Source organism: Cryptomeria japonica, chromosome 6 (assembly GCF_030272615.1).
Source record: "Cryptomeria japonica chromosome 6, Sugi_1.0, whole genome shotgun sequence".
NCBI lineage: Eukaryota > Viridiplantae > Streptophyta > Pinopsida > Cupressales > Cupressaceae > Cryptomeria > Cryptomeria japonica.
In genome coordinates, this window is record NC_081410.1 from 1,953,939 (window position 1) to 1,966,658 (window position 12,720).

The following is a 12,720-nucleotide window of genomic DNA, read 5'->3' on the forward strand; positions in this document are numbered from 1 at the left end:
ATCAATTAATAATACATATATATTCTAAGAAATTGTAAAAAAATCTTTACATAGAATTTTTGTTGGATAAGGGTTGAAGAAGATGTCCATGGTAGAACAACAACTTAATCAAGACAAGATACTAATTTGATCTCTGTCGAAAACTCTGTCATGGTTTTCTTTCCCCCTCGGAACTTAAAATTTTCCACGAGTTTTAAAAAAATGACAACTTATTTATAGAAGTGAGAAATGAGAAATGAGATCACTAGTCCTTACAATAACATGATAAAATAAGTGTCACGTAGTGGCAAGTACTTATCTTTATAGTATTGTCATAAAAACATTTGTTGTAATTCTTAATTATTATAATTTTGAATTATTGTTATTGTAGAATTATATTTTTGTAATATTAGCTATACTATAACTTCAATAAAATAATATTAATAATTATAATATATTATAAACATTGGCATGTTAATGGGTCTCTCGAGCTTGATTTGGATTCTAAGAGGAAGGAAGTTGATTGGATGAAACTAGATGTAGGATGGGTGAAAGTCAACTTCGATGGGTGTCAAGAGGGAATTCGAGTCCTTTAGATGTAGGCTTTGTGACAAGAGATTGGAACATACATATTTTGGCAATAAGAACTAAAAGATTGAAGGAAGGTACAAACAATAAATTCAAAATGCAACTGACTTTATTAGCAGTCAAAATGGCAAATAAATTATTAGTATCACAATTGTATTTGGAGGGTGCTACTTTATAGATTTTAAAATCAATATCACTTAGATGCCAATTTCAACAATGACTTAAGATCATATGTATTTTAGTCAAATTTTTTAACTGTAAAAACATCATATAGGGCTCAGGTACACAATATATCAGCTTCCCTTAAGTCTGGATGATGGAGTGAACTCAAAGTCTCCTAATGCGTAACATTCCTCACTGCCCCGACAATAACGTTAGCAATTCCGTTTATTGTTTGTTGCCTTGTATAAAAGTACAAATGATGTGGGATCAAATTGGTACAATCGGTTATTCTATATTATTGACTAAATATATAGCTCATTTTTTCACAAGATGAGTGCCCATCTTGTGAACGCTAGTGAGTAGGTTCTGCTAAAGAAAGCGTCTAATTTTAGGAGTACGTTTTGATTTAGAAAGCGTCTAATTTTATATCAGATCTTCTAAGTAATCCAAGTGATGATGATGCTAAGTACTAGTAATGTTCCCATCCACTAAACTTCCTTCTCTCCCAGCATTTCAGTATTTTATTTCAGTTTGATAACAAACAAAAACGGTAGCCAAAAAGGGGCTTATGAAAAAAGCCTTGAAAAGTGTTAGAATAGATTTTTGATTATCCCCGCAGGAGCAAAACTGTTAGAATACATAGAAAAACTGGAGGGAGGCATTCTGTAAGCAGATAGAATCGAAATGTTGAACACGCTCCGTTGTATTCGATTTCTTGTTGTCAATCTCGCAGCTTTGAGAAATGCCATTTGCAGTTTCTGACTTTTACTCCCACATTCGTTGGTTTGAGTATCAAAAGATGAATGGAGATGATATATAACATCCAACGTGTTTAATGAAAATTTCACGGAGCTGCGTGGTCAAGGCAGAGCGAACTATTCTTTCGCCTTTTACTAAAGAATACCGTGTCTTGGCCACCTAAAGCGGCATACGCCAATTTTTAGAGGCTTTCTCTACTACTTAGAGGAAGCCCATAATACCAAAACCAAAACAATTCAGGTGATTTTATAAAATAAAATTTCAAACACTGTTAGAATTTAATGATTAGCAAAGGGTTTTTGGTGATGAGGTCGTTAGTGTTTGAGTCAAGTTTGTCGCATCATAGAGAATTACATACAATTCCTAAGATCACATGTGCCTACTAAAACACGATTAAGTTAACATTTTATGGTACCTTTTATGTCTAGTTGAACCACTACAAACATGTTGTAAGGCCACTATTCCATTTCTCTTTCAACTGATGTTGAAAGGAAAGGAAAGCATTCACCAAACCAATCAACTTAGGAATTAATGAAATAACAAATCAATTGAGGAAATTGAGAGAATTTTAAATTTGATTCAAACAATTACATGACAAAAAATTATGAGGCCGCCTAAAACAAGCACCCAACAAATCATACATTTTTCTTGTTCAAATAGATACGAGGTCCTTTCATTATGCACTTGTTTTGGATTCATTGACCCAAGCAAAAGACACAGTGGCCTAATGATAGTGTAGTATTTGTAATGGGGAAAGGTTTTATACATGTATTAATTAAAAATGGAGAAAAAAGGTATATTCCTAATGTTTACTATGTGCCTGGATTAAAACATAATCTAATGTGTGTTGGAAAATTAACTGGAAAAGGGTTTAACAATGATGTTTGTAGAATCTTAGATAGAAATCCAAGTGATAGGTTCATTGCCAAGGTTTATATGACAAGGAACTGGATGTCCCCCTTACAGATTCATGGTATTCAAGGAACAAAGGAAGCTAATTTCAAGGCAGAAATCTTAGACCATACATGGGTTTGACATTTGAGGTATGGAAACCTTAATTTTGATGGCTTGAGTTTATTGCAGAAGAAGAATATGGTGAAAGGTTTTCCACCCATCACATGCAACCTGCTATTTCTTGTGAAATTTGTATAACAAAAAAATAGCATAGATAAATATTTTCCAGTAGGAAGTTCAAATAGAGCAAGAGTGCCTTTGGAGTTAGTTCACACTGACATATGTGGTCCAATGCAAACTCCATCCTTAGGAGGAAATCTATATTTTTTGACATTTATTGATGATTTTAGCAAGAAAACTTGGATATACTTTCTCAAGGAGAAGTCTTCATACTTTCAATAAATTTAAGGAGTTCAAATAAATGGTGGAAAAACAAAGTAGACTCCTCATCAAGGTACTCGGATCTAATAGGGGTGGTGAATACAATTCTAATATACTTTTAGATTTTTGTAGAGATCATGAAATTAAGAAACAATTAACAGCAAGGTACCCACCATAGCAAAATGGTGTAGCCGAGAGGATAAAAAGAACCATAATGGAGATGGAAAGGAGTATGCTAAAGGATAAAAACTTGTCTAATGACTTTTGGGTTGAAGCAGTAGCATGTGCAGTATACACTCTAACTAGAAGTCTTACAAAGAGTGTTAAAGACAAAATCCCACAAGAAGCATGGAGTGGTAAGAAACATTTTGTATCCCATCTTAGAATCTTTGGAGGTGTTGTATATGTTTTAGTGCTAGCTGAATTAAGGAGAAAATTGGATGATAAGAGTGAAAAATGTATTTTCATTGGTTATAGTGAGCAATCAAAAGCTTACAGATTATATAACCTAGTTTCAAAGAAAATGATTATTAGCAGGGATGCCATTTTTAAGGAGGAAGAAGCATGAGATGGAATTGTTGACAAAGTAGTCACAAGTGGAGCACCAATACCAAATAGTGAATAAGAACAAGAAGAGAAAGGTGATCAATCGAATCAAGTAGGAGCAAGCACTCCACCTATAAATCAACTTTGTTGAATAGTTTTCTTGAAGAAGAAGTTTATGTTCAACAAACACCTAGTTATGAGGTATATGGGAATGAAAGTAAAGTGTGTAAATTAAAAACAACACTCTATGGTTTTAGATGTAGGCTTTGTGGCAAGAGATTGGAACATAAATATTATGGCAATAAGAGCTAAAAGATTGAAGGAAGGTATGAACAATAAATTCAAAATGCAAGTGACTTTATTAGCAATCAAAATGGCCAAGAAATTATTAGTATCACAATTGTATTTGGAGGGTGATTCTCTAACTGCTATCAATGTCATTATCTAAGGTGAAATTCCAATGTGAAAATTAAATAAATATGTTAAAATTATAAGAGAACTTTTAATAACTTTTAAGGATTCTGAAATTACTTGTGTGTTGAGAAATGGAAACATTATCACAAATAGGTTATCAAAGTGGGTATTGTCATTAATGGAAGAAAACAAAAAAAATTTATTGGGAGGATCTCTAAGAGATCCAATTTGATTAATTATGATGGGTTGTATGCCATAAATTGCAACAACCATAATGAGAAGGTATGTAATTTAAATGTGATGGGATAAGCATTTTGCTTTAAAGGAATTTTGGCCAACTTTATTGCACAACTATTTGAAATTGGTGTCAGGTGGCATTCAAAGGATTGGTGGCAAAGAGTTGCAGGATGGAGGCAAATTCGGTGTTTTTAGGTCAAATCTCGGTGAAGAAACTATAGAGCATTTCCAAGCATGATGATCCTATGTTTGTGGAAAATTTTGGACATCTTGTCTAGGGAAGAATATATGAGAATGAGTGTTGGCATTTCATGAAGATTGCATTAATGAAGTATAAGTGTTGTCATTGATGTCAATTGTAACCAACAATGGAGTTGTATTGCAACCAGTAGTGATGCAGTAATGTAACCGGTATTACTATTGAAGCGGTGAGATCAACTGGTAACCCTACTTGTTGATATGCCAAACCTTAACTGATGGAGCTTGGTGAATCGGTTGTGTTGATGTATGATCAAATGGTGATCGAAGATGATTATGCCACGTATACATGATGCACGTGATAGGTTTCAAGTGATTTTGGCGAGTAGAGATAACAGTTTTATCTTGGGAATGAGTGAGTACATTGCATGAAGTGGAAACCGTGTGATGAGTTATAGGAGTCGATGAGCGGTGATCTAGGAGCAGTTTGTCTTGAACAATGTGTTGATGATTTCTATGTAATCCAACGGTCATGTTTGAACCAATTTTTTTGTAATCTCTATGAGATCTTAGGTTTTGTGATGTGTTACCGTCCTATTGTTTTGCTTATAAGGTCGATGAATTGTTTTGTAATAGTGTTGGTAATTTTGGTTAAGTGTTAGTGTGATTCATTGTCAAACTAGAAGGAGTATCTGCAAAATGTTTGAAGGCAGATTGGAGCATGAAAAGGATCCGATCAAGAAGAGTTGTGCTATTACCAGATCAACAAAACCCTGTTGTTCTCTAACAATTACAACAGTTAAATCCCTTAACTGGGTAAGATTTAACAAGCTTGGTGTTTTCTAAATCCTCTAACCAGTTGATCCATTAAGTTGGATTTGAAATCATCTACTAAGGTTAATCCTAACAGGGTATTGCCTTTAACAGGGTATTGTAGTCAATCCCTTAATCGGGTGGTCCTTAATCGGATCTGTTCCTAACAAGACATTTTTGTAAAGCTTCTAACAAGGCTTGGCTCCTAATAGGGCGAAATTCAAAAGAGTTCAGAATACTTGTGGGTATTCATCCCCACTATGGTTTTTCCCATTTGGGTTTCCATGTAAAAAATCATTGTGTCAAGTGGTGAATGGTTTTTATGGTTATGTTTTGATATGGTTAATTTGTTTAACTCGTAAAGCCACTTATATGTGTTTAGATGACCGGAAGTGATCTTAAATGTGCTTTTACTAATGTTAGTAAAGTGGTTTGATGTTTTGGTTAAATGGTTTGAGAGTTTCAGATTTGTTACACTATTATTTTATTATGTCAGTCAACCAGTAAAATTGACAGTGCAATTGCAGTTTGTAGTTCAGTGTTTGAAACGGTTAGTTCAGTGATTGATTTATGAGTTGGGTTTGAGTTTGGTGAAAGTTTAGTCTGTTTTCTATCTACCGATTCACCCCACTCTTAATAGTTGTCTAGATCCTTATTGATTCATCATATCATCATAGAGCACCAATATCAAACTAATATTGATATCGTTTCACTGCTTGTGGCATGGGGGTTGGAGCTGGGAAGTAAGGAGGATGTTCAATGGGTCCTAAAGGAGTGTGTGGATGACAAGTAGACTTTTGATTTGAGGCTGATTGTGGAGTGGGCATGTCTAGGCAAATGTCTCATGGCACCGCAAGACGATTGGTTGAAAATTAGAGATCAAAATCCATCGCTTCAACCTTTCATTAAGTGGAGTGAGTCAAGTGATAAGGATAAAAGGAAATTTGAAGATCATATTGGCTGGAGGCTTTGAAAGATTATCTTCAAGAACAAAGAATGGAATGAGATGGTCTTGGTGTAACAAAGGTGCAAAAAGGGATACCTCATGCAAAGTTCAAACTTGAAGATTATTGGGTCAACAGACACCTCAAGGTAGCCAAAACATATTTTGTATGGGAAATGGGCAATTTTGTAATGATACTATGTAGTTTTTCATAGTTTATATATGTGTGTGTCCAATTTTGTTGATATTTTATAATTTGTATAAATGACCGAGTGTATGGAGGGGTAGTTAGGGTTTGTTGTCCTTTGAATTTTATAGCTATAGACTTATGAATACTTTATAAAATCTAAAAAATTAAATATTTATAATAATACTATATTACCCATCAAATAAATATATAATATAAACATTATAGTGAAAATATAAATTTTCTTAAGAATAATCCTAATTTAATTATAAAATCTACATAATTATAATTATAATAATAAAATTAATCTTAAAATTAATTATTAATTATTAGTTTAAAATTATATATTATTTTGATTATATTTATGTAATATTAATTATAATTGATCGTAATAAAATAACTGTTAATAATTATAAAAGTATATAATATATATAATAAAATGAAAATAAGTATTTTTTAACGACTAAATGAAAAATATTTAAATTTATGATTAAATATATTATAAAATAATATCATATATATTAAAATGATTAAAAATAAAATTATGATTTTTAAAAAGTATTAATAAAAAGTAGAATGATTTCACAAAAAAATTATACTAAATTGTAATTATAAAAGATACATACTTGAGTTTATTTTATTTTAATGGAAATATTTGTTGTGTAATGCTTGTAATATAATAGTTTATGTATTTATTTAAATTTTTATTTAATTTAATTTAAATCGTGTGACTCAAATCCTTATACAATAGTTAATTAATTTTATTACTTATATTTTCAAAATTAATAATACAAAATTTATTAAAAATTATATATATTTATAGAGAAAATTCAAGTTATATACAAGATTATCAATAAAAAATTAAAAAAGTTAGTTAAAATAGACATTTATTTTTTAAATATAAAGAAATCTTTATAAAGCCTATAAAATCTATCATTCCCATAAATTTTATCCTATAACACAAATTTTTTTCATCCAATCATATTGCGGATAAATAATTTTTAGTTTAAAATTATAAATCTCAACTTTATAAAAATCATGTTTATTTTGTAAACAAAAATAATAATCACTTTTGATTTGTGTAAAAAATCAATTAATTAGGCTTAAGTGAATGCAATAGTATTAGCCTAACGACAAGTACTGATAATGAAAGAGTTAAATGTGTCAGTCTTTTACATTGGAGTGACCTCATCCTAAACAACTAGCACATTGACGGTAATGTGTGGGCTATTTACTTATTAAAATCTTGTTGATGTTTAGTATAGTATTTTTGTAATTCCATATCATTTCTTGCATTAACAATCAAAGAGGTAGACATTTCATTCAAGCGGGTGTGAATCAGTGGAAAGTAGTAATATAGTCGATGGCTTAAATTACACATACTAATCTTTGACTTCTAGATTTGAAGTGTTAAACATTCAGAGTTGACTGACATTGTTTAAGATTGGCTGTAATATAGACTGATTCTTTTTGTTACACACACACACACACACACACACTCACACTCACACACTCTCACACACACCAATACCAAGTAAATATAACAGATATAGGTGAAAATTATGTATGTTTGTGTTGATGTATTTAATATTTAACAAGATGGCTCTACAAACATCTTCATCAAAGCATTACACAACAATATTTCATTTTGTTATCTATAAACATATTGATATAAACAAAGCTATCTAGTGTACAATTATTTCTCTCCATATTGTTTTAATACAACATTTTATCTAGCTTTAATTAGAATGAAAGCTTGGAAATATTCTAATTGACTCATCAATAAATCATAAAATATATTTCATATTTACATGAGAAGCTTTTGAATCAAGAGCCTAGCGATGGCAATATAATTAAAAAATGGGGTATTAGAGCATGCCCATACTAACCCTCTACAAGACAAGGGAAAAAACAACTACCATTTTAATATAAACAACAAAGATTTTTTGAAAAGCAATTTTAAAATGTTTTAAATCTACCAAACATTGGGATCCATATAAAAATAGGAACAAATATTTGACTATCAAATTATCGTAGCATTCAAATTTAGTATTTACTCTACTAGAATAAATCAAGTTAAACTATGAGCTACATGATAAAAAAAAAATTAATTGAGAAGATCAACATTTAAATTAATTGGTATTAGTCTCAAGGAGTGCACTAACTATTGATCCCATTTAGATTATAGTAGACATGGTTATCCTTTCTGATTCATTACTTGGAATTGTTAGTATAGTCATTAGGGTAGTATTATTGTAATATTTTTTCAATTTATTATTATTCAATTGTTTCCAAGCCAATAAGAATTGTGATTTTTTTTTAATGTTTTTTTTTTCAATTTTTAAAAATAAAGATGCATGATTTTTATGTTTTTAAATCATAGAAATTGTTTTTCTCAAATCTAATTGACTTAAAAAATTTGGTCTTATTGTTGGATTTCATAGATCCACTATCTAAATGGAATTTTTTAGATAGCAATAATTCTTATGATATTTAACCTAAGTCTATGTCAAAATTATATTAGCACTCTTTATATAATAGTATTATATAGGAATTTGATGATAAAATATTATTAATAATAATTAATTATATATTTACATAGAATTACATCTTTATATTATAATGTTAGTACATTTAATCTTGATGATTGAAATAGTAAAATATTAATATAATAAACATCTGATGATAAAATCTAACAATCTCACCAATACTAACATCTAACATGTAAGGAAGATTTTTGCTTTGCTAGGGTTTGAGTGGTTCTTCTTCGTTGCTTCCTTTGCCACACTATGTTGGATGGGAAAGGTGGGGGGAGGCTTGCAGGATTCCCTACTTCACAGGGTTCATAGTCATGTGACCTTTGTGGATTTTTTTGTGCAAAGTCACAAAGATAACTCTTAGGTTGAGGCGAGTGTCATGTCTCCGTCCTCACCCCAGTACCATCTTGAATCCTTTTTTGTGGATGAGGAACTTGCTAGATTTGTTGATAAATTGTTAGGGGAAAGTCCCCTTAAAAATGGGTGAAAACCAAGAGTAACCGGCTCCTATGGTGGGATTTATTGTGAAAGACCAACAAGTTGAGGTTCCTGATGTGTTGCTCAATATGGCTATTGCTGAGCTGAGCCTCTCTCTTGTTGGTAATTTTCTGGCTTTTTGATATTCTATTGATCAGGTAAAAAAAATGGGCTAATGCTAGGTGGAAAATTAAAGGTAGTGTGTCGATTAATGCTATGGCAAATGGTCTTTTCCTATTTTGTTTTGTTAACCAAGAAGATATGGTTAAGATTCTCAAGGAAGGCCCATGGACTTATGGGAGTAATTTTTAAAACTTCTTATCCCTATGAAAATGGAAACTTGGTCTAGACCCTTGGAAAGATTTGGGAGTGGTGGTGCCTACTTGGATCCATCTCCTAGGGTTGCCCATTGAGTATTGGAATCTAGGTGTGTTTAAAGGGATTATCTGAATCCTTTGGTAAATTCATAGTTGTGGATAGGATCATGCAATCCAAATATAGACTTTTGTTTGTTAGAATCTATGTTAATGTGGCTATTAACACTATTTTGCCGACCTAGATCATTCTCCTTTCTAGGATTGGCTCTTGGGTTCAACCCATAGAATATGAAAATGCTAAAGCCTTTTGTCAATTTTATAGAAAGTATGGTCATTTTAGTTCTGAATGCAAAAAACAACCCGCCAAGAAACATCTTATGTCAGATGCTCATCTTGCCCAGCCAGATTTAGGAGTGGTGAACTAGGTGTCCCAATTAGAGCGTGAATCTAAATCCTTTCCTACTCCCTCAGTAGAGGAGATTAAAAATAGCCTTCTGAAAGATAAGAAAAAATAGATTGATGGCCTAATGACTTCTTCCTTTGGGATGGAGTCGAGCATGATCTTGGCCCCAGTCAAGTTTGGATATTCCTCCATAGATTAGTTTGAAGGATAATATGGAGAAAGTATTGAATGTTGAAGTGGATATGATAGTGGATTTGAACCATAAATTTGTTGAAAGGCCCTTACAAACTCCCCTTGTGCTCAAGCCAAGAGGCATGGAAATAGAGAATGTCATTAGATCCTGAAATTCAAACAAGGAGAATATAAACCTAGATGATACAGATAGGATTTTTAAGGAGAAAACTGAGGTGAAGTTTGTTAAGTTAAAATAAAATTTATATATGCTTGTGTTCTCTTGTACCCCTCCCTCAATCAAGTCAAGGAAATTCTTTGATGAAGAGGAAGATGATGACTTGGATTGGACTCAAGTAGGTGCTAAAAATAGAAAGAAGAGGAAAGCCGATGTGGGAGGTGATAATAAAGTTGGTATACCATCTCAGAAAGACACTAGGAGTAGGGATGCAATAAGAGATATTGCTAGTGGAAACCATAGGACTTTAGATGGTCTCTTGGAACCTAAGAAAAATAAAAAGTAATTTGTTTGTGCCTCTAAGGAGGGGTGTCTAAACTACTTATTGTTGAGTAGTTCCTTAGTTTCTATTTTTGATGAAGACCCTATATTGGAATGTGAGGGGCTTCAATAGCCTGTGAAACAACATATACTGAAGTGTATGTTGCTTGAGAAAAAGATAGATATTATCATGTTATAGGAAAATAAAATGATATTTGAAAACTTTCAAAAAACCGCTGAGTTTTTCTAGCCTTTTGTTGAGTTCTTTGTTAGCAATTTTGATGGTGCGGCAGGTGGAATCGCTACTATGTGGAATCTAACATCTTTTGCTAGTAGATTGATTCAAATTGTCTTATTATCAAGTTGAATAGTGTGCAAAATAACTTTGAGTAGATCCTCATAAATATCTATGCTCCTTATACGAGATCCCATCGTGTTGCCTTGTGGTCTTCTCTAGCATCCTTTATTATCAGCTCTTTGGATGACTTGTGAATGTTGGTTGGAAATTTCAACTCCCCCTTGTATCCTTATGAGAAGTCCAGGGGCCTTGTTGATTATTTTGATAGTATGAATGATCTTGTAGACTTTATTTCCTTGGAAAGTCTTATTAATATTAACTTAAAAGGATCCAAATTCACTTGGTCCAATAGGAGACTAGGCCAAAACCTTATCCAAGTTAGAATTGATAGACTCCTAGTTTCAAGTAACTAGAGAGATGTTGACTCCCTATCCATTAGCTCCCTCCCTAAGTCTAGATCAGATCATAATGCTAATATTATTTCATGGGAGGATGGTTTCAGGAAATAACCCTGTTCATTTAGATACGAGATCATGTGGACTCTCCATTCTAAATTTAGAGCTTTCATTGAACAATGGTGGAAAGTTTAGATAAATGGTACTCCCATGTTTCGAGTGGTTCAAAAGCTAAAATTGTTGAGAAACAAAGTGAAACACTTGAATAGATGCTCCTTTGGTAACATATTTGAACATAAAAAGTCTATTTTAGTTAAGTTGAAGGCCATATAGGACAAGATTGAATGTTATATTTTGTCTTGGGATGAATGCTTGGAGGAGGTTGTGCTAAGGGAACAATGGCTCAAACTAAGAAAAAAATAAGACTAGGTCTTCTGGAAATAGAAACCTAGAATTCAATGGCTCACAAAAAGGGACAAGAATACCAAGTTCTTTCACCAATTTACTATGAAAAAAAGAAGCAAGAATAAGATAAGGTAGCTACAAAAATAAGATGGATCCATTACGGAGAATGAGGTAGAGATTGTTGAGCTTGTTGTTTCCTTCTTTGAAAATAAAAAAACAATACTAGTCAAGGTGATTTCAGGGACCCTGATGGCATACTAGAGGTTATTCCTAAGGTTATAGCAGATGAAGATCTACACTTTATTAACTCTAGAGTCTCTTTTCAGAAGGTGATTGAGGCTTCTTTCTCCTTTGGAGCTTATAAGGCACTAGGGCTTGATGGGTACCCCCGACTTTCTTCGAGGAATTTTGGGATGTTGTTGGAATGGATGTCTTTAATGCAACTAAGGACTTCTTTAGGTTTGGTAAAATCCTTAAACAAGTCAACTCTTCCTTTATCGCTTTGATCCCTAAAAATGAAAAGTTTACTTATATTAAGGATTTTAGACCTATTAACCTATGTAATACCTTGTATAAAATATTTTCCAAAGTCATTGTTAATAGGCTCAAAAAAGTGATGGATAAAATGATCTCTATTAATCAAAAAGGCTTTGTCAAAGGGACACATATTTTTGGATGTTGTTATTATGACCCATGAATTGGTCCATTCCATGGAACATAGCAAAAAACCTAGTATGGCTTTTATGTTGGACATTTCAACAGCCTATGATAGGGTGTCTTGGAACTTCGTCTTTGAAGTGCTTAAGAAGTTTGGTTTCAAAGACAAATTCCTAAGCATGATTGCAGAATGTGTTACTACTTTGATGTTCTTTGTATTAATAATTGGCTTGCCTAAAGGTTACTTCTCTTATGGTCATGGCCTCTGCCAAGGGGGGACCCTCTCTCTTCCTACCTTTTTATTATTGTGGTTGAAGTCTTGGGGATAAATATCCAAAGGTTCAAAGAGATAGGTAGATTAAAGAGTGTCAAAGATACCTTTCTTCTAGATCCCATCACT

At 32.4% G+C, this 12,720-nt stretch overlaps 1 non-coding gene across 1 annotated transcript; it reads left to right on the plus strand.

Moving 5' to 3' along the window:
- Nucleotides 1-1,579: 1,579 nt before the first annotated feature.
- Nucleotides 1,580-1,698, plus strand: LOC131856173 (U5 spliceosomal RNA). The gene has a single exon (XR_009358319.1). It is a non-coding gene; the product is annotated as a U5 spliceosomal RNA (small nuclear RNA).
- Nucleotides 1,699-12,720: the final 11,022 nt, after the last annotated feature.